Genomic DNA, 27,789 nt, shown 5'->3' with positions numbered 1-27,789 from the left:
TGCTTGCATATTTCCATAAGGAAAAGAGTTTAAGATGTACTTGTTTTTTTAAAAAAGGAAGCTGGAAATTCAGAGGGTGTGTGTGATCTGGTGTATTCTTTTGGAGCCCCCTACAGCAAGACGATAGCTATCCTGTAAAGATATTTATCCTGGCATATGATCAACAGCACTGGTGTTTTTGTAAGTTTCTGCTCAGCCTCTCATTTGGGTATATGGCACATTTTCTGTGTGCTACTATAACCAATTCAATTCTACCTTAAACGAGTTGACTTATACGGACTTCAAAAGGAGTCAATAGGCAGCACCCTAGCACAGCTTTATGCAGTGCAAGCCACATGAACAAAATGCAGTCACAACACCAATGAGTGCCTGATGATGACTTTGTCAAGGCAAAAGGAAACCTGATAGAGGTGGAAGGCAAGAGAACTACCCTTAAAAAAAGCAAATATACCATCACCAGGAACTTGAATTTACAAAGCCGCTGGGATTTGTGTGAATTTCCAATGCATTGATGCCAGAGGCAGAGCAATCTGATGCTATGATGGGTAAAGTGCAAGATGTACTATTCAATTTGTGCCACTATCGGGTTTTAGTCTCAAATTAGCTCTGAATTTCCAGGGGACCATTGGTCAGTTTTGTACAAACCCATCCAGAAATAGCACTGACAATTGAGTACTGTTTGACTAAGTTCAGTATTTTCAGTGTTGCTATGGGAAACAATTGCAACTGAAATTCTTACCTACGGCTAAATAAGGGGCATACAGATTTTCTTTGCTTCATTTTTTGTCTCCTTTTTTCTTTCCCTGTCTCTTTTATTGCTATGATTTTTTTATATATCACTTCTTGGCCCAAAGTCCCCCAAGCAGTGAACAGCATGTATATATACATATACATACATGTGTGTGTGGTGTGTGTGGTGTGTGTGTGTATATATATGTATATATACAAGAAAGTCATCAACGGCAGAACAGACGGAGGATAACAATGTGTATGTTACAACGGCTGTGAAGGCGGATGAAGGCTGCAGCAGATAAAGGACTTCTAATCGTCATGGTACCCATGCCATTGGATCAAAGCCTTTTTCTGTCAAGATTGTGTGTTGATCGTAGTGCACCAATCTCCTCACATAAAACAAATTCACAACAGACGTCTTCCATAACAAAAGTCCCATGGCGATTGAAAAATGGCAACGGGGGCAGGACTGTGAAATCCAGAAGCCCCTAGTCATGGTCTGGTACATCGGCAGTGGATACAGATTCAGACAGATCCATTGTTAAAGACTATATTTTGGAAGACAATCTTACTCGGTCACGAGTGATCGCCAAGAAGAAGAGAAGTATATGATGTATATATGTATGTATAAATAAATAATACAGCAATCCTATATCAAAGTAATGTAAAATAGCAAAATACCTTATAGTAGCCCACTTAAAGAATGAACCGAATGAAATAAAATGGTGATTGACTAACCTAGGACTGTCTCACTCAACCCAGTAATTTTTGATAACCACATGTGTAAAAGAAAATAAGTATGCTCCACAATGCTTAGCACATAAAATGTGTGTTCTTTCTTAGTTTTCCTTATCTTTTTAAATGGGGTGGGTGGGTATCTCTATGTTCCAATTCTAGCTGTGCCTTCATTTCAGGCAACAAGTGACCCCCAATGGAAATGTAGGAAATTTCTCCATACCAGGTTGGTCCATTCAGGTCAGTGTTATCTTATCCGACTGACAGTGGCCCTCAGGGTTTCAGGTAGAGATCTTTTCCACCACCTGCTATCTGACCTTTGAGATATGGCCCTTCACATTGCTATCCTCTTCAAATGCATCAATTGAGTTAAATGAATGAGTATTGCAATGTGCATCAACAGCCCCATGCACATCAGTCAATTTCCATTCACAACACATTGTTGCTAGGTAGTGTATGTGCTTCTTCCCTTCTGTATATTTTTCTTATACTGTCAGTCGGTATTTGCCAAATATTCATTATTTAAGCTGCCATAGAATTTTGCCTGAAGGAAAATTTGAGGTGAATTTGGAGGCTCCTGCTAAGGTCAACTTTGTTCTGGAATTTTGAAGGATGCTGATGAAATTTCAATGAGATGAGCAAAGTTGTTCAGGAAAGGTTCACAGATCCCCTAATTGAATACAAAATTTGCATACATGAACATGTACAGCAAACCTAGAGGGAGCTATTCAGGGAAAATGTCTCTAGGAAATTTGAAGGAAGTTAAATGAATTTCATTACGGTTAACAACATTTCTTAAGGCAGGGGGGTCCGTGCATTTCTAATTAATAATGTTGTAGTAGAGAGAAGCTGCTATGTATCAGGAAAGAGTCTACACTTGTGCAAAGGAGTCAAAATGCACAAAACCGGCACACATAGAGATTTCACACCAAATATATTGAGTAGGCATTTACAGGACTATGTGACAGAACTCCTTCACCCTTGAAGGGAATATACCAAATGCTTCAGAAGCCACCACACTTCTGTGTATGCAAAAATACCAGTGTCATGTACCCATACCAAAAGCACAATGCAGTCAGGTTAGTGAGAGAGCCATGAGCACATACAGAGTGCTTCTGCATACATATGGAGGCTGCCAGTTTCTCTTTCCAGCAGTATCCCATCATGACTCACTCTTCTGAGGTTTTCTCCATCTTCAGGAATGGCTTCTGGAGTGGTGCCAGAATTTGCAACAGGAAAGAGAAAGATTGGCCCTATAGTATTTGCCTGTTGGTGACCAGACACGGTCCTCTGGATCCCAGCTAGGGATGGATGGTTGTATGGACCAGTCTACTTCTGGTCTGTGCCACCAAGAACTTTAAATGTACAAGTAGCAACTGCAAAAGGATCAGCATCCTGCTTCCATGTTTATGTTGGAAAACTTTGTCATGTGGTCATAACTGAGAGTGCTGCTCACCTGTTTGCCATTTACCTCAAGTACTTATTGTATCGGTGTTCAAAACGTGAAGTGTGAATCGTTTCTGATTCAGTACATATATTTAATAGTAATTCAGTCGGTATCTTCTTGGCTTAAGTTACCTAGAGGGGATTATTTCCTGCCATACCTATCCCTAATCAATACATGGATAGTACATATTTAAACAGAAAGGGTGGCATGGCTCTGAGATACCATCAAAAATCATAGCAATTTTGGGGGGGATATTTCATGGAAAAATAATTGGTTCAGAAACTATTCTCAGAATATCTTTATTCATGCAAAATCTAACATGGGGAAATGATATACCACACAGCATAATAATAAAATAAAATAATTATAAAATTTTATTTTTCAGTCGCCTATCTGTCCGGGTTAGGGACACTCTAGGCGACATACAACAGAATAAAAACAATACATATATAAACTAGAAACAATCAAATTAAGCTAAAACCATGGACCTCCTTTTAATGATAATATTTAGCTCTTCAGCCTTCTGGGAAATGAAAGGTTTGCATAGACAATCCATAATATGGCAGCAAAACTTTGACTGATGAAGCAAAAGAAAAAAAGGGGAAATGGTATATTTGAGAAATGGGAATGGCCATAATACAGTACAAAAATCAATGACAGGGAACATTTATAAGCAAAAACTTAAATATGAAAAAGCTATAAAAATTCCAGTGAGCGTAACAAGCAGAGGGATGTAAATCACCTTTTTTTCCAAGAGTACTGCCAGCCTCCCCCCCATCCATTTTAATGAAATAAACAAAGATGTTACATATGCACTTTTTGCATTGAGTTAGACTGATTAAATACTTTCAATATAGATAAACGATCATGCAACCAGGGTGTAAAAGAGACAAATAGATTGGAAGGGGGAATCACCAAGGTAATACATATTTTCATTCAGAAAAACCTCATGCATTTCAGATTCTTATAGTCTTTATCTTAGCAGCCAGTTAAGTACAAGGTATACATTTAGTGCAGTCCAAAAAAAGATCAGTATAGGAGTACAAAAGTTTTATATCAATTTTAAAAAATCAAGTTTATCATTTATTTATTTCCCAAACTGATAGCATATTGGACAATAAACAGACTTCAGGGATGTCTCAGCCCCAGCTGTGGGCTTGCTTAAGTTTTAAGTTCAATACCATGGAATCAAGGAGGCAGATTCAAAGGTCTACTCACAAGGAGACTTTATTGAGTGATTTAACAAGCACACAGTGATACCCAATAAATGGAATAGGCTGCGAGGTCCCTGCATGGACACTTGCAGTCTGAGTGCTGAACTGGGCCATGACAGGCATGCCTACTTAGTGGAACAGGCCCAAGGTCTCTTGCAGAGAGGCGTTAAGGTCTGAGCAATGAGCTAACAGCACTGGCACCTTTTATAGAGAAGGCACAGGGGTGACAGAATGCATCGTTAGCTGCTATCTTACATCAAATCATATCTTGACAGGGTACATGACTGATTATACTACATCAACCTAAGCATCAAAGCCATACTGTCTTTGAAGTATCCCAGTCCCTTGATCTGGGTGTCAAGGCACTTGATGGATCATCCTATCTACGTGTGAGAACACTGTGCTGGTGTGAGCAGAACATGTTGACCTGTCTTTGCCACCCTTTCTTAGCACATGCACCCCTGTTCCCTGACACATGCAGCTCATTAAAGCTCATCTAGACCCACTTGGCCATCTTGACCTCTCCATGCTCCTCTCATTAACTGGCACATGCATGGCTACTCATTAACATGTGCAGCTCTAATGAGCTATCTAGACACACTTCAAAGCTACTATCCTTGAGGATACATCAAACGGTCCTTTCCCTCCCCATCAGCCTCCTAGATAACACACAGCTGGGTGTCCTTGACTCATTTGACCGTTCCTTGATCTAATCTCTAACCAGCTAGGTCTCTGGCAGGTGTCTAAAGCTACAGAAGACAGCATTATGAGCTTAATTATTAAATTTTAACCTCCTAAAGGCACTTATACATATTAAAAGCAGTAAGGCAGCCTTGCATAATGGTTATAGCAGTTACATAGAAGCCCCAGCGTATACAAGGGACAATCCATACAAATAAACAAAGCAAAGCCCCAGTGATTTCAACAAGAAAGATTTAAGCACCCTTAACTCTCACTTTGAAATCTGTGATACTTAAGCATGCATGACTTGGCCAGGATCATACACATAGATCATAGAAACTGAATTTATTTTAGAATATAGCTAATTTCCTTGGGCTAAAATTAAAGATTTGGGGCCTCTGTCATCATTGTTCAAAGGTAATACCTGGGGGAACTCGTTTTATCACTTAACTGCTAACACATGAAACTGGTTTTCAAGCTTTCAATTTCAAGGAATTCTTGTGCATATTCCAGGGTGCACATTCCATTTCACTCCATTCCATTCTGTTTATATTCTTAACTGACAGTGTGTGTTAGAGCATATCCACACTCCACATTGTAAGGAGGATTTGGTAGTGTTGGCAGGCATGCTATCTTTTATGGAAGCTTGCCCTCATTCCCAATAACATGGAATAATCCTTCATAAAGCCTGGGAGATGCTGACTTGTCTAATTGCTATGCGGGGAGGACAGGAGAGAGGCCACCTAGTCCATCAGTGGGTGTATTCCCTAGCAGCCCTGCTGACCTGGGCATTTACCTTCTCATGACTGACCTTGGAAGAAGAGAACTGAAACCAGCTGTTGCCAATTTGAAACATCTAACTGTCATGGGCTGGCCCCATATTTAATGTATGCCAATTTCCCATCTCAGAGTCTATAATGTATGTATTAATCCTCATGTATAGAATATTATACTTTCAGGATTGCAAACCTCCTCATAGCATCCAGTCAAGCCTTGAAAAGTGCAAAATGCAAGAAGCTTTTTCTGCTCCCCCCTCCTCCTTCTAGTCCTAGGCAGTCAGAAAATCTACTCTCTTTTCTGTAATCAAAAGCTGATAACATAGCTGCCAGACACCTGCTTCTAGCTGAACTGACTAACTGTTATTGAAAAGTTTAGTTGGTCCCGGTTGCTGTCCCGGCAAGTGGCATGGAGAGGTGGCAGGGAGAGACACTGCATAGAGACAGTAGCTGATAAGACAGCAACTGATAAGAACACAGCTGTGGAGCAAGGTCACAACCCTGAGAAAATCTTATAAATGGAGGGAGTTATACCCTGCTTGTGGTCAGTCTCCCTGGAGACTGACCTGAAGACACACTGCTGCTATGCTGCTGACAATAGAGGTCTGCTGCCTCTAGGGTTGCCAGGCTCAGGGCCTGAGAATGATGCTTTATCTTCAAGAGAAGAGAACATTCAGCCAAATGCAGATTTTCTTGCAACACTGTAATGGGAAAAGCCACAAGGTGGGATTCTCCCTTCCCCCTGCACAACTTTTAAAGATACAGAAGACCTCTTGGAGACTGGGCCTGGCAACCAAGAGGTCTTCTGTATCTTTAAACGTTGTGCAGGGGGAAGGGAGAATCCCACCTTGTGGTTTTTCCCATTATAGTGTTGCAAGAAAACCTGCACTTGGCTGAATTTTCTCTTCTCTTAAAGATACAGAATCATTCTCAGGACCTAAGCCTGGCAACCCTACACGAGGGTGAGATGAATTCCTTTATGGATGAGAAGGAGAAATATACGAACAGGGATGAGCCAATGATCTGACTCAGTGTAAGGCAGCTTCCTGTGTTCTTTATATGTGTCACCTGTCTGTCTGTCTGTTTGTTTTTCCTTTTTCCCTCCTTGCACGCCTCTGTTGTGTTCCCACCTGCTCTCACTCTGCTGTCAGCAGAGGGGGGGCACATTTTATCAGTCACACAGTCTATAGCAGTGCTGCTATTAGGGATTTCACTTTATCCCACCCCACCCCAGCGTTTGCCAACTAATGTTTGGGTATACAGAGAAGCCTCAACCCACCTCTGTATCTCTCTTGTCTCTAAAACATCACAGCCCTTGTTTGATCCCCTTGTAACCTGTTACATTTACTCTTTAGGGTAAACTCCCCTGCCACCGTTTGATACTGTTTCCACCTTGGTTTGTTTTGCCAACACTTGTATTATTTGCAATAGCTGGACAAGAATCAGGTGTGTTTTACACCAAAGTTTCATTTAACAGAAGAGATGAATAAACAAGAATACTTTTAACCAGAGCTTGGAAAAGTTACTTTTTTGAACTACAGCTCCCATCAGCACAATCCAGTGGCCATGCTGGCTGGGGCTGATGGGAGTTGTAGTTTAGAAAAGTAACTTTTCCAAGCTCTGCTTTTAACTCAGTTCTCAACCGTGTGGTTACAGATTGTTGTTCTTCAGAGTATACATATAAAGTATACTCACTAAGTTCCTGAAACATTCTTAACTACAGTCCTGCCTCCCTACCTACTGCTAACCCACTCTCTCCCAACTCACTCTCTCCCAGTTTCCAGCCCTATCCCTCTGAAGTCTGTAATTAATTATGTAAATTATTCAAGTTAAATAACTTTGCACAGCAGACAGCAGCACAAACATAGTTTTGGACAAAAGATTAACTGCAGTGCGATGGAAACAGTGCTGCATTTGACAAATACAGGGCGGGATGGAAAACAATAGCTTTTTACATCCCTACCTGTGACCTTTTTGATGTTGGTGGTCTCCAGCTCCCATCAGTCTCAACCAGCAGGGCCAATGATCAGGGATTTTGGGATTTGCAGTCCAGCAACATCTGGAGGGCCACAAGTTCCCCATCCCTGCTTTGAAGAATAATGGCCTGATTTACCCAAAGAAATGTTACTCTTTTTATATGCTCAACTTGAACATATAAGTGTACATTTACAAAGTCTGCATTAAGTGATAAATGCTTAAACCAGATACTCTGCTGTAGTTCTGAATAAGCCTGTTGATGTCAGTGGGAGCTTTAATTAGACTAAGGTGTGGGGTTATAAGATGTAGCCTGTGCTACTTTTTCTCTCCACAGTGGGAAACTGGAACATCAATTTATCCTTCTCAATAGTCATTCAGCCATAGATCTAAAGCTATTTGTACAAAACATAATGATGACTTGTCAGGAAAGGTGAAGGCATCAAAATAGTTCCATTGCAGAAGATGCACACCTTTTAAGGTACAAGAAATAGTCTTCTGTCAATAGCACTTCAGCCTTTGAAGGTCAGCACAAAAAGTTTTCTGCTTTCTGCTTAATGGTGTTTATAATGTATAGGGCATGAGTTAGGTCATGTGGCAACACTCTTAAGAAAATACTGTAGGCCTGATCCAGTAGTTTTGCACTTTTGTATTATATTGATGTTGATGGAAGATGCTTAAATCTGTCATTTTGAAATCAATGGAAATAAGTGCTCAGTATTTAGAAGCTATATGTGCCTGTCTTATATTTCTCTGAACAGAAGTGGGCCAATATTGGCTTTGTGGAAGCGGGTCATATGCATATTTTTATCTCACCATTTGGTCCCAGTGAGGACTCCTAAGATGGGTTACAATATTAGAAATATAAAAGACGATTAAATGTATATTCATAACTCACACACACACACATTTTAAACAGCAATATATAAAAATAAAAATGCAGTAGCTGTCCTGGCCCTGGATGAGAAACTCTCAGATGCATAGTCATCCTATAACAGTAGCTCTGAGGAACAGAAGGAGATGTATCCACATCCCAGCTCTTTCCACATGGTGTTGCTGAAATACTTAGACAAATCATATCTGCTATAGCAGGGGGTGGGGAACATTTTTCAGCCCAGGCCACATTCCCTCCTGAACAACCTTCTGAAGGTCACATGCTAGTGGCAAAAGTAGGCGGCATAATAGATGCTGGTTTCATCTTTGTACAGAGGTTTCTGCTGTCACCCGATTCCTAGAATGCAGAGGGTGCTGGCTTTGGGTGAAATATCCTTCTTGAACTACCTACAGTTCTCTCCCACCTTGCCATCACTACCAGTGGCACAAGATGTAAATAGGGCAGCTTACCTTCCAGATGCCTAGTTTGAGTCCTAGAGTGTTTGACATTTATAGTTCTTGCAATACATTTGCCATAATTTGTATCTCAGGGACAGGGAAGATAGTGCTCCCCCACCGTCCTCAAGACAGCAGATGCTTGGGGAGAGATGGCAACAATCTCCCTGGCCATTTTCCAGAGCCCCTCCCCTTCTGCTGCAGGACCACACAGACTCTCTTGCAGCCCCCTAAACTAGCCTGCTGCTCTCAGGTTCAGTGGAGGGTGCCCTCTTGACCAAAGTTGCTGAAAAAATCAGCTGACAGCACAGCCAGCTTCTGATGTGGGAAGAAGGGGGTGGAGATGACATCTTGTGCTTTATCCCAGGCAGCCAAGTGACTTAGGCCAGAGGTAATAAAGATCCATTGATCTTCCTGATGTGGAAGGAACTTTATATTTATCTTAATTTATCTGCTGCAAGGACTGAACACATTTAATTATGTGTACAGTGTGTGATAATGTGATTCCCTAGCTAAAAGGAAACTGGAATGTAAAGTGCTCAGAGCTGACAATATGAACTAGGGATGGAAGGATGTGTCAATTTGAGGTCTCTCAGTTTCTCATTTTCCAGTCTTAAATTCAATTCTCCACATTTCTGAAGCAATTTGCATTTTTTAAAAATCCTCATGAAAATTCTTTAGCATTTTAGTGCAAATTTCTCCTAATAAACACAGTTTTGCAGGCAGTTTTGAATTAGGTACACATTTTTGCAAGCAGTTTCTCCTAATATAAAGCATTTTTCATTTTTTCACTAATATATTTATTTTTATGCACACTTTCCCATAATATATGCATTTTTACAAACATTGTTTAGTTGGAGAACTGCATCACAAAATTCAGGTAAGTACAACTTTCAAAGGATGGCTGTCTTTCAGTTCCCATATTATTTCAGAAAGTGTGAATTGGGTAGGTTTGCCTTTAAAGGTGAACTGGATCAAATTTCTCCCCCATTCCTAATATAAATGCTATTCTTCCCTAATTTTCTTTCTTTTTCAAATGCCTGTTCTGTGGCAATGTTGCTATGCTTGCTTTATGAATCGGGGAAGGCAAATGTCTCTTTCCCCAGCTTTGAACAAAGTAGTAACTAATCACCATACATGCCTGTTTTTCTATTTATCTCTCTTTTTCCATTTAGTCAATTATATATGTATATATATGTATATGTATATGTGTATGTGTGTGAGTTTGTGTAGATATATATGAAAATAGAAATGACTGCCTTCAAGTCGATCCCGACTTATGGCAACCCTATGAATAGGGTCATACATATATGAATGTAATTGTGATTAACAAAACAGAGGTTGTTATTGTAATAACAATATGTTTCAGCTTCCACCTTCATCAGCTGCTAACATACAAATGCTGTTACCAAGGTGGCAGTTACAGAGCTTTGAGGATGGAATGCTCAGAGGGGCTTCATTTGCAGAAGCTAAGTAGTGGTGGTACTGTCCTCCAGGTTCAGGCCATGTGGTGCCAATGTGTCCAGAGAGTAAATCCAAAAGTTCTCCCTTTTGGTCAATTCTGCTGGATCTGCTGGCATCTCTATCGCTGTTATGGAAAAGTCCAACAGGCTGTGACCCTCGATGTTAAAATGCTTTGCAACTGGTTGCTCCACTTTTTTTGTTAAGATTGCCAACTTGTGGTTCCTGAAGCGCGTGTGTAGGTCAGTTGTGGTTTTTCCTACATATTGGATAGGACATCCTGGTCTTTTGCATTTGATGATGTAAATTATATTGCAGGACCTGCAGGTGATGCTCTGTTTGATGTAATAGGAACTGCCTGTCCTAGTGCTTGTAAAAGTAGTTGTCTCCCTGAGGTACACACAGGTGATACAGCGTTTGGAGTGACATGGATGAGACCCAGGTGACAAGTGGCTTAAGTACAGCTCTCACTAACAGTCTTCCATTTGAGTGGTACTAGGCAGACCAGGTTTAGACTGGTGGCCCTACACAGACCAGGGGCCCATCAAAATTTCAGGGTCACCCCTGCAAGTATTGTATAACCCTCCACTTTGGCACCACAGTGCACCATTCAATCCCGCCACAAACAGTTATCAGTTTAAATATTCTTGTGCCTTTGAACAGGTTCTGGAAGGGTTCCAGATAGCAACTTGAAACTAGTGCAGAAGAGACGAAAAATAGGAAAGGCAATACTGTACATATTTACGATGTGGAACATTTTCGAGATATTAGCTTCCACACAGCAGAATCCTTGATTGCAACTCATCATTGTGGCTGCAATCCTATACATACTTACCTCTGAGGGAGTCCTATTTAATTCAGTGGGACTCCTTCTAAGTAGGTATCTGTAGGATTTCCCTCTTTTAAAAAAAACTATTCGGTGGCACTCATCTGCAGTCAGTTATGCTATTACGTGGATGTATCATGAGGACAGAAGTACCGCTAACTCTCACACTTTTGGTGCTGCCATGGCTGGTTCATTAGTGCACATTGATCAGGTCTTCGAGCTAATTTCACAGCTACTTTCTACTGGAAATAAGCTGAAAGAACTAATCATTTTGCACTGCTTACCCCTTGTGGATGTAATTTGTAGCAGTATAGTTCTGCTCCAAAGTATTCAAGCAGAGATATTTAAACAAATGGTTATTTGGTACATTTTATGAGGCTAGACAAAGAGGCTTCAGCCTGAAAACACTTGTCTCGCAGGATTTGCAATAAGGGCAAGTGGGTCCCACTATCTCATGCCCCCTTTAATGTATAGTTGACATCTGAGATAAAGCACACTCCAGCAATCTACTCTTTCAGATGAATCCTTAAGGTTTTTTTTAATTTACCCAAGCCTTTTCTAAATGAAATGTTTAATTATTGTCCACTGATCATCTTCTATTATTTTAACTCTATTATTTCTGGTGTACATTATATACTGATTTTTGGTTTTCTGTTGCTGTTGTTGCTTGTATCCCTTTCTGATCCCCATACAATCTATATGTATGAAATTCCCCTGAGATATTTTTGCTATGAAATACAAACTCTTCCCCCCCCCGAAGATACAAAAATCCCTTTAATGTTTCTGACAGAGAAATCCAACTCATGGAAAGCTTGTGGAAGGGGTGCTTGTGGAGGAGGAGCCAGCGGGAAGCTCCGTGGCATCCATTTGCCATTTGGGAGCTGCCGAGCCGGCTAAAGTTCAGCTCAGATGAAAGCTGTGTGCACAAACTGAAAAGAAAAAGGTGGCTTTCACAACCGGAAAGTAAGTGTTCCTCATTGACTTCCATTATAATTATTTTCTTAGACTGACCCTTTCTTGGCGTAACTTTGCCCTGGATTGGGACCCACAGGAGACCTCTGAATGGGAGTTGGATGTTGTGTAAGTCCCTTTCTTGGCTCCTCCTCCATCACATCCCCAGAACATCCCTTTTTCAGGTCTTCTGCTGGCTCCTGCCGTCACCTCTTCCTTGGCAGACCCCCAGCTAAACTGGCAAAGTCCCAGCTCCACCACTCTTGAGAGTCTTCTGCAGGTGCAGCCTGGTAGAGGTGGAACCCTGCCAGCTCAGCTGGGGGTCTGACATATCTAACTCCCCTGAGCCCAGCAGAAATACAAGTTGGATTGCACCCTGAGTCACTCATTTTTAAATGTTGGCTATTGATAAAATTTGGTGACAATCTGGATTATGTGAAACCCCTCTAGATTATTTTGCTATTCTTAACACGTTTTGGGCTTTCTTTGTAATACTCCCCAATGGACAAAGAAAAAGAAAACCTCTCAGATTTGCTTCCAACTTCACTTTAGGTGAAATTTCAGTGGGAACAATAGTTTGTATGTGCAAAGAAATATGAACCACTGCTCTTCAGATATATTTGCCTGTGTTGTGGATAGCCAGAAATACTAAGAATTCCTAGATATATTTTGTGCTTCCCTGGGAACATAAAAAATTTAGCTATCTGTTGAGCACAGTATTACTAATGCAAACAAACTGATATGCCACATCATATGTTACAAGGCTACAGTCTGGCATTGGGTACAGGTTCAGAGGCGCAAATCATGGTCAGCATTGGGTAGACACAAAAACTTTGGCTCTCATCTTAACTTACTGCTGAAATGTACTATAAACTGGTAAACACAAGCAAAAAGCCTCTAACACCCTTATCAGACTGATAAAGCAGAACAGAATGCCAGTAACTGAGTAAATGGTGTGTTAGGATAATAGGACAATGACAGGACTAATGCCCTCTGGCAGAATCTCTCTTCCATTCCTGGAAAATTTTGTAGTGGTGAATTAAGCATTGTCTACCTCAGGCTTACTCAGTCAGAATATATTTCTGTCGATGAGCCTGCTGATATGACAAGCAAAGGCACAGTAATAAGTCTTATTGAGTCTCAGCGCTCGCAGGCATGAGTCCTGCGCATGGAGCAGGCAGGGTCATCGCTGCATTTGAGAAAAAGCAACAAAGAGAAAACGCCACAGAGGCATAGAACAATATTTGATGGAAAAATAAGTCAAGTGTTATACCATAATGTCTAAAGATGCTATTGGGAAACAAATCCCAAAGGGAGCCACGAAGAAATACATCAGCATGCAGAAGTAAAAAGCCCTTGAAAAACATATTGCTTGTGCACAGTGATGCTAAAAAGGGGTGGAGGTAGGTGCTTGGGTCAATATCATATGAGACTAAAAGGATAAATATGATGCATATAATTCTCAGAGATACAAAGAGAGTTGGAGGCACTTGATGTACTTTCAAATGTGAGCTTATGCGAGCTTGGAAATGCAGAAACTGGAACAGAACTTGGAGCCCGGAGAAAATAAATGTTGAGCTTTTCAGGGTTTTTTTTTTCTTTTTAAAATCAAGTTTCTCTTCCTCATAAATTTGAAAATGCTGAGGAGCCAGAAGAGTCCATCCATGACTGGTTGTTTAATTGAGGGTATATTTTCTTTCTCTTTTCCCCTTAGCCCCTGAACATATCCACTCCAATTTTGCATATTTCCTCTTCCTTCTTCCTTTTTCCTTTTGTTCCATCATCAGCCTTTCCAGATGCCTTCAAATGAAATATCAAGATTAATTGCAGGGTAAATAAAGTGTGCAAACAAATTGAGTGTATGCAGATCTGCAGAGTCCATTCTAGTCTCAGTCGGAACCACAGTTCTTTATCTGTAAAATAAAGGGGCGAATCAATCTTAACAGGGGGAGGGGAAAGATTCTGTGACTGAGAAACGACTGCTTCTTTAATCCCTGCCACTTTGGCGGGGTAGAAGGTGGGCTTCTTTTACCCAGTCCACCCCCCACGATTCGCTTTGTAAAACAAAACTAATAATAAATGCTATTTCTCATCCCATTGACATTGGTAGGAGTGGAAATAACTACACCACCGGCAGGGCTAGCATGCCACTTCAGCTTTTCTGGGAGCATGTCAGGAGAACAACGGGGCTTTGGATCCAGTGGATCCAAGACCAATATGGACACAGCCCTGAAATGCCTTGTTGTCAGCCCACCATGATGCACTGCTATATTGCCAACCGACCCGCAATACATCTCGATGTGAGGGCTGAGGAGGTTTAGTGTGGCATGCTCCATTCTCTTGTCCCATGCTCCTGTCCCCCCCACACACACACTCTTAGACCAGTTGGGCTTGTTCAAAACAGACTTTCTCATACAGTACAGAAGTCTGGGAATATAGCACAGATGAGGTAAGAAAGGCTCCTCATCAGGTCCAGGCTATTTGACAGATCGTATCTCCCTACATGAACCTGTCCGGGATTTGAGATCTTCAGGTGAAGCCCTTCTTGTGCTCCCCACACCTTTGCAAGCACATATGACGCGGACACGAGATAGGGCCTTTTCGGTGGCCGCCCCTAGGCTATGGAACTCCCTTCCGAGTGAGGTGCGATTAGCTCCCTCCTTGCCATCTTTCCGGCAACAAGTAAAGACTGTTTTATTTCAACGGGCATTTGGGATAGAGAACAACCAGGATTAAGTGTCATAGGTTTGGTGACTACATTATATGATTTTATTATTTTAAATTGTCCACTGTTTTTAACCTATATTTTATGGTTTTAATTTTTCTCATAGTTTAATTTTTTTTTAATTGTATACTTCTGTATGTTTTAATTGGTGTTGTTTTTAGTTGTAAGCCGCTCTGAGTCCTATTGGAAAAAGGGCGTGGTAGAAATAAAGTTTATTATTATTATTTATTATTAATCAGACAAAACAAACAGGGAGGATGTTTTCAAATATGATGGGAACATTGTCTAAAAGAGCCATATTCCCAGGCTGAACTGACAGTAAAACTCTAAAACACTGACCCAACAGAAGGAATAAACAAAGGACAGTAGTGTGAGATCCAAGTAAAGATAAGCATCCCACAGGTGCAAGGTGCAAAGCTGCACCCAGGTTTAGGGGCTTTATTTTGGTATAAAGAGAGGTCCCCAAGTCCTACTCCAGGACCTTCCTTGACATCAATCTACATGGGGGCATTGAACAGCTGGGTTCATTCCTCACCGCTGACATTGGAGCTCCTGGTAAACTCAGAAGGTGAGATAAGAATTGCTTTTAATTGCTTGCCTATTTCTGTGAACATCAGTTGAGCTCATTAAAGCATTATAACCCTTTCTTCCCTGGGTCTTTTATTCCCTCGACATTACAAACCCTGTAATCTTTTGCCCTTTGGCAAAAAAACTGCCAACACAGGCACAGTGACAGAGCTTTCTGTACTGGGGAGGCCTCTTATCTAGTGGCAGACCTTCCTCTTTGCAGGAGGGGGGTCCATAGGATCCAACTCCCCTCAGTTCCCTTCCCCCAAGGAGTTTTAGATTGCTCCCTTATTGACATGGGATTGTTGTAAGACTATAAGAAGTCATGAATAGAGAACCTAGTATATTAAATGAGCCACAGAAATGACTTGAAATAAGAGATCTGTAATGAGTGTTACATTTAGATCGTATGTCAACCTGGCCCTTAAAAATAGTCAGGAAATTCAGTTCAGCCTCATGAACTGTGACAAACAATGTCCTGAGATGATGGCATGTAAGAATTACAGTATGTGTATGTGTATAATTACAGGAAAATTTCACCAACGTTAATCTAAGATTTTATTAATTTATTACATTTCATACCAGCATTCTGCCAAGGCACACTGGCAGTTTACAATTTTAAAATACTCAAACAAATAAATGGCATAAATATAAATAAATAAATGGCACAGACGCCATCTCCTTATTATAGCTGAAGTTCTGCTGGTGGCCAATAAGCATGCTATGATGTGTTTTGGAGTTAAAATACAGGAACCAATATAGAAATCCTTGAAGAGTGAAAAATGGGTTTTCCAAAGTTTCATTTGGAACTTTTAGTTTCCTGCCATTTCAAACCATTTCAAGGTTTCTTCTTATGTTAATTACTCTTACTGAATCTTTTGATAAACCTTTTTTCCCTGCTCTCCTCTCCACTTATCCCGGCACTTGGCCCCAGAATAGCCTGGGTTCAGATTGCTTTGCTTCAGAATTCAGTTCAGTTCTTTTCCCTGCCACATTCTTTATCTTGTTCATCACATGATTCACACATCTCCAGACCTCTGTGATATCACAGCAGCTTAGCCAATAACATGGTGGAGCTTGCAGATTTGCATCTCAGAGAAGTGCCAAATAGCTTGTATTTACTGATCCAAGAAGACAATAAGGGATGCTAAAAAAGAATTTGAGGAGCACATTGCTAAGAACATAAAAACCAACAACAAAAAATTCTATAAATACATTCAAAGCAGGAGACCATCTAGGGAGGCGATCGGACCCTTGGATGATAAGGGAGTCAAAGGTGTACTAAAGAATGATAAGGAGATTGCACAGAAGCTAAATGAATTCTTTGCATCTGTCTTCACAGTGGAAGATATAGGGCAGATCCCTGAACCTGAACTAACATTTGCAGGAAGGGATTCTGAGGAACTGAGACAAATAGTGGTAATGAGAGAGGAAGTTCTAGGCTTAATGGACAATATAAAAACTGACAAATCACCGGGCCCGGATGGCATCCACCCGACAGTTCTCAAAGAACTCAAAGGTGAAATTGCTGATCTGCTAACTAAAATATGTAACTTGTCCCTCGGGTCCTCCTCCGTGCCTGAGGACTGGAAAGTGGCAAATGTAACGCCAATCTTCAAAAAGGGATCCAGAGGGGATCCCGGAAATTACAGGCCAGTTAGCTTAACTTGTGTCCCTGGAAAACTGGTAGAAAGTATGATTAAAGCTAGATTAACTAAGCACATAGAAGAACAAGCCTTGCTGAAGCAGAGCCAGCATGGCTTCTGCAAGGGAAAGTCCTGTCTCAGTAACCTATTAGAATTCTTTGAGAGTGTCAACAAGCATATAGATAGAGGTGATCCAGTGGACATAGTGTACTTAGACTTTCAAAAAGCGTTTGACAAGGTACCTCACCAAAGACTTCTGAGGAAGCTCAGCAGTCATGGAATAAGAGGAGACGTCCTCTTGTGGATAAGAAATTGGTTAAGAAGCAGAAAGCAGAGAGTAGGAATCAACGGACAGTTCTCCCAATGGAGGGCTGTAGAAAGTGGAGTCCCTCAAGGATCAGTATTGGGACCTGTACTTTTCAACTTGTTCATTAATGACCTAGAATTAGGAGTGAGCAGTGAAGTGGCCAAGTTTGCTGACGACACTAAATTGTTCAGGGTTGTTAAAACAAAAAGGGATTGCGAAGAGCTCCAAAAAGACCTCTCCAAGCTGAGTGAATGGGCGGAAAAATGGCAAATGCAATTCAATATAAACAAGTGTAAAATTATGCATATTGGAGCAAAAAATCTTAATTTCACATATACGCTCATGGGGTCTGAACTGGCGGTGACCGACCAGGAGAGAGACCTCGGGGTTGTAGTGGACAGCACGATGAAAATGTCGACCCAGTGTGCGGCAGCTGTGAAAAAGGCAAATTCCATGCTAGCGATAATTAGGAAAGGTATTGAAAATAAAACAGCCGATATTATAATGCAGTTGTATAAATCTATGGTGCGGCCGCATTTGGAATACTGTGTACAGTTCTGGTTGCCTCATCTCAAAAAGGTTATTATAGAGTTGGAAAAGGTTCAGAAGAGGGCAACCAGAATGATCAAGGGGATGGAGCGACTCTCTTACGAGGAAAGGTTGCAGCATTTGGGGCTTTTTAGTTTAGAGAAAAGGCGGGTCAGAGGAGACATGATAGAAGTGTATAAAATTATGCATGGCATTGAGAAAGTGGATAGAGAAAAGTTCTCCTTCTCTCATAATACTAGAACTTGTGGACATTCAAAGAAGCTGAATGTTGGAAGATTCAGGACAGACAAAAGGAAGTACTTCTTTACTCAGCGCATAGTTAAACTATGGAATTTGCTCCCACAAGATGCAGTAATGGCCCCAGCTTGGATGGCTTTAAAAGAACATTAGACAAATTCATGGAGGACAGGGCTATCAATGGCTACTAGCCGTGATGGCTGTGCTGTGCCACCCTAGTCAGAGGCAGCATGCTTCTGAAAACCAGTTGCCGGAAGCCTCAGGAGGGGAGAGTGTTCTTGCACTCTGGTTCCTGCTTGCGGGCTTCCCCCAGGCACCTGGTTGGCCACTGTGAGAACAGGATGCTGGACTAGATGGGCCACTGGCCTGATCCAGCAGGCTCTTCTTATGTTCTTATGTTCTTATGTTCATTTATATACATACATACATACACACATACACTCTGTTTTTGTGTATGAACTACACATGCTTGCAAACATCACTGAACTTTTCTTGAAACATCATCTGTATTTATTATCAAAACCCTTTCTACTTTACATTTTTAAAATTGGGAAAGAAACGCCAAAGTTCAAAAAGCCTTTTCAATTTTTGCCTAAAATGTGACTATTCTATTGACTATTACAATAAATTGTATAGTCAAGAACATTCTCAACAAGTTAAAATGTTTTGTACTATGTATATATTAATTAAATTTATATCCCGCCCCTTCCTTCCAGAAGTAGCCCAGGGTGGCAAACAAAAACACTAAAAACCACTCTAAAACATCTTACAAACAAAAGACTTTAAAACGTATTAAAACAAAGCATCATTAAAAAGGTTTTTTTTAAAAAAACAAACTTTAAAACATCTAGAAAAGTAATTCCGACACAGATAAAGACTGGGATGAGGTTTTCTGAAAAGGCTTGCTGAAACAGGAAGGTCTTCAGTAGGTGTCACAAATAAAACAGAGGTAGTGCCTGTCTACTATTTAAGGGCAAGGGATTTCAAAGAGTTGGTGCCACAACGTTAAAGGTCTGCCTCCTGTGTTGTATGGAATGGACCTTCCGATAAGATGGTATCCACAGGAAGCCCTCACCTGCAGAATGCAGTGATCGACTGGGTATAAGGGGTAAGATGATCTTTCAGGGATAAGATGATCTTTCAGGTATTAGAGAAGTGATGGACTTCAGGAGGTTCTGTTGATACCTTTCAGCCTACAAATGACCACAGAACTCACAGCAAATACCCATAGACAAAAAGAGCTCCAGGCAATAGCTACATTGTAGGAATGGGGAAACTGTGGTCTTCTAGACCAGATGTTGATTTGACTACAATTCCCATCATCCCTCTCCATTAGTTAGGGCCTGATGCTGATGGGAGTTGTATCCCAACAACATATGGAGGGCCACAGATTCCCCATCCCTGGTATACAGCAAAATGGAGAGTCTTCAGAGCTTGGAAAAGTTACTTTTTTGAACTACAACTCCCATCAGCCCCAGCCAGCACATGCTGGCTGGGGCTGATGGGAGTTGTAGTTCAAAAAAGTAACTTTTCCAAGCTCTGGAGTCTCTAGCTCAAGATCTAGAGCTTCTGATCATATGCAGAGTATGATTCCTTCAGTAGTAAATTACAGCAGTAGAAAGCACTAGCAAACCTGAGATTCAAGATCTAATCTTTTGAGCACATAGAAACAAAGCATACATGTTCAATAGCACTCTGGCCTCTCTCTCACACACACATTTAAGAGAAGGATACTGGAATGGAAATACAATAGAATTCTTAGAATTCTCTATGGAATTTCTCACCATCTGGAAAAGGAAAGAGAACAAGCAACAACATTTGAAAATTCCACATGTGAGCAAGGAGAAAAAAAATTAGGAATGGACATCTTCAGGCACGTTCTGCACATATCTATTTAACATATTCTTACTGACAGAAACTGGGCCAGCTTGAGACACCTTATTACTGTTTGTGCTTCTTTTGTGTGCACTTGTTCACCCAACCTTTTAACATGATTTTCAGCCTACACCAATTGGGATTTTTAAAAAATACACACACCTCAAAACAGTGAGCAAACATTGATTACACAAAAGCAGTCATTTATGCATTTTCCCAACAAAATTGACCCATTTTCTTCTCTCTCTCTTAAAAGTATATTCTTCTTTTCTGCTTTCTACAGAGCCGAGGAAGGAAAAAAATGGTAAGCTCATCAAACAAGTGGAATTTCAGGGAGGCTTTACATCAAATGTAACTATTTTTAACTATTTTTAGGCTGAAAATTTCAAAATAATTGGATCTGAATTTATGCATAGCGACCTGATTCTCAAGCATGATCAGTTCTCAGACAGGCAACTGGTAATCTGTACCTTCTTCAAACAGCTTCTGCTGATTTCAGCGAAGCAATCCCAATCTGCACCTTGATTTTTTTTAAAAGGAACTGTTTTTCATCTATACCTAGCCATTATAAGCAAGTTTATGAATGAATGAACAAAACTTTATTATTTAAAGCCATAGGCCACCACAATATAATTACTACGAATAGACATTTTGAGATATTCAGCAAATGAAAAAATGGAAATGGACTGCCTTGAATTCGATCCCGACTTATGTCTACCCTATGAATAGGGTTTTCATGGTAAGCGGTATTCAGAGGGGGTTTACCATTGCCTCCCTCTGAGGCTAGTCCTCCCCAGCCGGCTAGGGCCTGCTCTGTTTTATTGTATTCTTAACACCTTTATAGCTTATTATAGAGAGAGGAGTACTATTTTTTCTGGGGGAGGTTTTCTTTGTGTGTGTGAGTGTATTCAGCAAATACACTCACACAAAAAAACTCCCCCAGAAAAAATAGTACTCCTCCCTCTATAATAAGCTATAAAGGTGTTAAGAATACAATAAAACTGAAGCATATCCCACACCCCTAGGTTTTTTTAAGAACCTAGTTCATATTCTCTTAGCTGCTAATTTTGCTACTTGGATGGCAATAAATATGTCTTTGCCTGCAAGCAAGGTACATATCTCATCCAGGATGGGTCTATTTGACAGAGAATGGAGGATAGAAGGCACACCTTAACTGGTAATGGGAGACATCTTCAACCTTGCTGGACAGAGTCCTTGGTGAGTTGGCATGTTATTAAACCTCTCATCCAAAAACAAAAACAAAAAAACCCACTGAAGACATAAACCTGCAAATGATTTTCTTAAAAAAGCAGCAGTAAGGTTTATAAAACAATTATCCAGACCAAATGTCATTTTGTATGCTGCATACCAATAAGAATATGACATTTGTGTGAATGAAAACAAATCCCATTGCTTAAAATAGAGAAGTCTCTCTTTAAAGAGCTGCTTAATTCTAGTGCAAGAAAAAGTAGGTAAAGGCACAGTACTGATCTCATAAATGTGTAAGGTAGTTCTAACAGAATTTGTGCAAGGTGTTTGAGATAAAGTTTGCAGTTGTTCTTGGAAGTAATGTTTTGATATTCGGGGATCATTCATGCAAATGGGCTTCAGCCAATGTAGGCAAGTGCAACATGAGCATAAGTTTTATTAGAGATTAGTCCAATTTCTGCATGTAAAAGAGCCACAGGTATACCTTGAGGGACAGTTAAGAGAGATCACTTAAAAGATCACCATCTCCAAAGCAAATACATTGGTATGCCCCCATATCTCTGCACCATCCATCAATTAAGGGGCTCCCTTATTCAAAAACATCTCAGTTGCGGGAGCAGCCAGGCTTCCCCCTTGGAATTTAAAAAATCACATCAGGGATTTATGAACTGGAGTGACATCAGCTTAGCGTAGGGTTGCCAGATGTCAGGTTTTCACCTGGAGACTCTGGATTTTTCGGGTCCTCTCTGGGTATCCAGCTACATCAGCTTAATGTCCAGACTCTCAGCTTTCATTAAAAAAATTAAGTTTCTAGGCAGTCTGGTTCAGGAGATATACACCAAAATGTCAGCTGCCACCCCTCGGAACTTCAGTGAAATGGTCTCTTAGTTGGGTGCTCTAACCCTGCCCTTTAAAATCCAATAACCATAAAAAGTATAAACAGTTGAATGAAGTTCCTTATCACTTGAGATTGCTGTTCTCTGCACACTTCCCTGTTTTAGTAAGCCCCATTTAATACATTGGGACTTGCTTCTGAGTAAACAAACATAGGATTGCACTTTATCTTTACAGGTTGTTTAAATTATAAACATATTTGATAGTCGTGCTTATATAAATATTTCTTCATACTGTGTCCCAATAAGTATTTGATTTCACACTATGATTGTAAATTATTACTTCCTCTGCATTTTAAGTGTGCCCTTCTTTCTTGGAATGGTCATGGTTCCCGTCTGCTGTTTCAATCCTGAGGGGTAGATTAGGCTGAAAGATGGTGAGTAGTCCATGGTCACCCAGTAAATTTTATAGCTCATTTCCATTTTAAAAAGTTATTAAAATGATTTAAATGCAGGCAAAGTTTATTAAGTAGATCCACACAATACATTTATTTATATATTTATTTTATTTATTTATTGCACTTGTATGCCGCCCCTTAGCCGAAGCTCTCTGGGCAGTTTACAGCAATCAAAAACATTAAAACCAATATACAATTTAAAACACATATTTTAAAAACAATTTAAAACACAATTTTAAAATTTAAAACAATATAAAAACAATTTAAAGCACATGCTAAAATGCCTGGGAGAAGAGGAAAGACCTGGCGCCGAAAAGATAACAGTGTTGGCACATCCAACTTGCATTTACAGTCATTTAAAGTTACTTCCCCTAAAGAATCCTGGGAAGTATAGTATCCCCCTCACAGTTATTATTCCCACTACAGTTAACAAACTACAGTTTCCATGATTCTGTGGTGTGATTCATGTGCTTCAAATATGTGTTGAATGTGCTTTAAATGAATGGTGTGGATCTGCCCTGGGTATGATATGCATTCATTAGTGAACTGAAAATTTTTTAAATATACTTTTTTAAACAGGGGAAGGGTTGTAGTTCATTGGAAGGGAATGTGCTTTGCGTGCAAAGGTCCAAACTTCAATTTCTGGAAAAGACTATTGCCTGGAATCCTGGAGAGCCGATGCTAGGAGTTAGGGGCAGGGCATTCCAGCCATGGGATTGCCAACCCTGCTTGGATATGGATATTTGCAGAGGATCCCTAGTCAAGTTTACCAACAACACAATCCAAACTGTATCTACTCAGAAGTAAGTCCTATTGAGTTCTCTGGGGCTTGGTAACTGTGTTTAGAACTGCAGCCTTCAGGGACATCCATCTTTACTCCTGAGTGCTCCAATCTAACATTTCCACAACACTAGGCTGCTTTCTTCCTACAATGGCCTTCTGGTGACTGGACTGGCCTAAGGGCACTTAAACCCTTTTTGTGAGAAGCAGGTAGGCTAGATTAAATGTTCCCTACCCAGGCTCCATCTTTTAGATAAGATTTCTATCTTAATTTCCAATCAGATAAATGTTTTTAATTGTATGCTCCAAACACCTGTGGTTGATGCTTAAGGTATCATGCTTAATGACTAGGTCCCACCCCATGACATCATTAAGACCCATCTGTGACATCACTTGGGCCCACCCCATGACATCTCTAAGGCCTGCCCTGTGACATCAGTATGACCTGCCCCTATGACATCACTAGGGCCCGCCCCTGAAATCTCAGGATTTGGGATGCTTATGACCTGGAAACCCTAACTTGATGTATGGCTTTAATGAAAGTTGGGCATTACATCACATTTATTTATAGGCTGTTTTTCCCAATTATGTTCAAAAGAGATCACAACAATAAACAAATAATAATTATATAGATACAATAGAAATACAGTAGCGGCACACTCATACAGTGGGTTACGTTCCAGACCCTCTCTGAAAAATGAACCCTGCTGAAAAGTGGAACTCTGTCAATAAAATGGTGCCCGATACCCGAAAAATACCGTAAAAGCAGAACAAGTGCCGTATGAGTGGGCCCTTACTCTAATTGAAGACCGCCGTATTAGCAGAATGCCGAAAAGCAGGACACTAAAAAGAGGGGCCCTATTGTAATGATATGATGAGGGTCACCACCTCACTTGGGGCTCCCACCTTGTGTCTCTGAGTGGGGCATGGGGTGAAGGAGTAGGCCTAGACATGCAGTCACAGTTCTGTTGCCTGGTCATGCTATGACCTGGTAGGCCTTGCCCTGAAAACCAACTGGTGGTACTGATGGGCTCAGGGATGGTACATGTTGAGCAGCCCTCTCTGGGACCATTAATAGAGGCTCACCTCATCGCTTTTTTGGGACCATTAATTAAGGCTCAACAAACTCTCCCCCAATCCTCCCTAATTATGTCACCTTTCATTGCTGTGGACATTGCTTAGCCGCAGGTTAATAGGACTAGAAAAGAAGTATATCCACAGATGCAAGTGGGTTTGGTTCTGCAGGGATTTTGCCTTCCTCACAGCCAATGTTGTGGATTAGTGTTACTTGTACACACTGCTTTTTTGGTAAAAAATGAGGTGCCAGTACTTATATCTTCATATCTTGATAAAAATGTTATGGGCAGCAAAAAAAGAGGTGCTGGTACTGCATACCAGTGAGTGCTGTCACAAAAAAGCCCCGTTTGTACCAAAAATTGTTGAAACTTCATTTCATGTGGGAGACATTGGCATAGATCCATTGGAGGAGTTAAGTAGGGGATGGGCACCCCAGTCTCCTCAGGGGAATCCGCATAGGGAGCCTTATGGCCTCAGTTCCAGCTCATGGTACTGACACAGCTGCTGTATTTCTAGGTTACATGAGAGCCCCACAGGAGCAGTTCACAGTGTTGTGTGCTTAAGCCTGATGCAACTCTCCAGTCATTGCCACCACATTTAGGCTGGGACAGCAACATTAGCCAGCAGTTGGGTTGCCTGATGTTTGGATCCTTGCCCTTTATTAATAAGACCTTTATGGACTTATTAAACCCATATCTGGGTCCATGTAATTATTTTATCCTGCACAACACACTCTTACTGTCCTGATTTCTAACATTCCTTTCAGAACATAATATCTGTTCCGTTATGGAATTGACCAATATATCAAGTCAGGCAAAATTTCATTCATACCATGGTGTGACACAACACTGAAAGTCATTAGACATGTTGCTATCACCCCACCCTTTCTGCCCATGTGCACTTCTGTCTCCGCATGAAAATGGCAGGAAAGAACTGTATGCTGATATACTGTCCCAAATTTCATCACTTCATTCTGGGTTAATTGGGTTGCAAATGGATTTTTTTTTTTACTCAATTGGAAATGAGTGCTAAACTTCCACTATATTCCACTAGAAGTGGCTTTCACCTTGTGTGAAAGATCGAATAAAATGTGGAGATTATCATTTAAGGAAACACTGGGGAAATGGAACAAACTGCTGTCTGTTTATAGGCCTTATACGTAAAAGCAGCTTAGTCTTAGCCTGCATTCGACTAATCTATTTGTAGTACAAAAATGTAGTTTTTCTCAGTCTGAAATCATTCATGCTCATATCCAATATGCTCTTATCAATTCAGATTGATTGTAGATTCTGCTGTCCAGGCAGATGCGTGTGGCTACCTGATGTGTTTGAAAACCCTGCCCTTGATTAGATTATGCATTTGAAAAACCACCCACCCACAACATTCCTGGGCAGATGTGGATACATTCCACACACACACCCATTGCTAGGACTACCTACATCTATTTTAAAATGGATACTCTGTGAGGTAATGCAGAATCAATCTGCAATAAACTTTTGTTTTTGGAATGAAACCAGTTTGTCGAGAAGAGTTTTTCAGGGACAATGTGTACACACACACACACACACACAGAGGTGGTGTACATAAAAACAAATAATACAGAAAACAACGCAACACAATAATGAATAATAAACATTTATCATAAAACTGAGCAGTGCCTTAATTTGCCAAGAACAAGAAAATCTTAGTTATGTGCTTCAACTTCAGTAATGTGTGCCTGCCTAATTTCAGTTGGGATGGCGTTCTCAGGCTTGGGCCCATATAAATTTCTAGGTTAGATTCTCTGCAGAAACAGTAGTAACACAGAAAAGAAGCAAAGTAAGAAGAACACCAACAAACATACACAAATGTAATTCTCCATCTTTGGACATGGCAGGTGTTGCCACCACTCACCATATGCTCAGAGGCTCATGTTACCAAATTCTTCCAAGCTACACTGGAACATTGGACTGTGAAAGACCAATCCAAATTGTGTTTGCATTTTGACAAATTTGTAGGGCAGTCCAATATCTCAGAGAGGTCAGGTCTCCTGCTCCCCTGGTGCATTCACTATAGCTGGCCAATTTCCCTGCTTTTTAAACTTTGATAGAAATATCTGTTGGCTATAGGTACATTCTTAAACTGCAAGGTTTTTTTTGCCTGTTAATGAATTTCCCTGCTTTTTAGTCTGGGAGGTGAGAAATAGGATCCTTTGTAAGTTTGCTGAGAATGGATTGATCATCTGCATGCTTATTGAGTTCAGTGGGATTTACTCCCCTGCAATCATGCTTAGAATAGGTGAAACTGACCACAGGGGAGGGAAGCCTGGAGTGGGCAGAGAGGAGGAAGAAGGAAGAGGGGAGGGGAGGAAGAAGGATGGAGGAAGGGAGGGGAGAGGGTAAGGTGTCAGGATGCAGGATTGGGACCCTGATGTTTCAGAAGATGAGGAGAGGGAGAGGGTCATTTGGCCAGAGCCGTGTGAAGAAGACACAGAGGAGGGGGAGGGAATCTCAGAGATAGAACTGTCTGGCAGTGAAGACCTTGAAAGTCCAACAGACACACATCCTTCCCGTGAGCTTCCCACGCCTTCCCCCCCTTTGAGCTTAGAGCAGTTGGAGAAGGAGGGAGAGCAAGGGGGAATCCAACCTCCTCCTGATCTAGGGAAAAGCAAGGAGCCAGATGGTTTAGGCCTAGCCCCCCCGCTTTCCCCCATACCTGAAGCAGAGTCCTCAGCAGGGGAGGGGGCAGTGGCACCCCCTTCACCACATACAAGGAGACAGCAAAAGAGGCAGCAAAAGAAGGGGGAGAGGAGGGGTGTGGATGAAAGCACTTTGAAGCGGAGTGAGAGAATTCGCGCTCGATTGCCCCCTTCTTAAGAGAATAGTGGTTCCTAGTTCTGTCAACTCTCTTCCTAGTCGCAGGTTATGTTTTGTAGTGAAACTTCATGAGACAGCGTAGTCTTTGTCTGGATATTACTTTAATAAAAACTGATTTGCTTTCACCAACTGGTCTGGTGCCTGAGTCCCAACCTGGACATGACAGTAAGGAGAGGAAAGGCAGGTCTGATCATTTGCATGCTTACTGAGTTCAATGGGATTTACTCCCATTCAATCATGCTTGAAAATAACATGGACTGTCTTCAAGTCAATTCTGATTTATGGCAACCCTATGAATAGGGTTTTCATGGTAAACAGTATTCAGAGGTTGTTTACCATTGCTTTCCTCTGAGGCTGAGATGCAGTGACTGGGCCAAGGTCACCCAGTTAGCTTCATGGCTGTGTGGGGATTTGAACCCTTGTGTCCCAGGTTGTAGTCATAGGACAGGTAAAACCAATCATGGGGGGGAGGAGGGCCAAGGTGAGGGGAAGGAGGGGATTGGAAGGGGATGGGGAAGGGGAAGAGAGGGGTGAAGGAAGGGGGA

Source organism: Rhineura floridana, chromosome 5 (genome assembly GCF_030035675.1).
Source record: "Rhineura floridana isolate rRhiFlo1 chromosome 5, rRhiFlo1.hap2, whole genome shotgun sequence".
NCBI classification, from domain to species: domain Eukaryota; kingdom Metazoa; phylum Chordata; class Lepidosauria; order Squamata; family Rhineuridae; genus Rhineura; species Rhineura floridana.
This window is presented reverse-complemented; position numbering follows the sequence as displayed.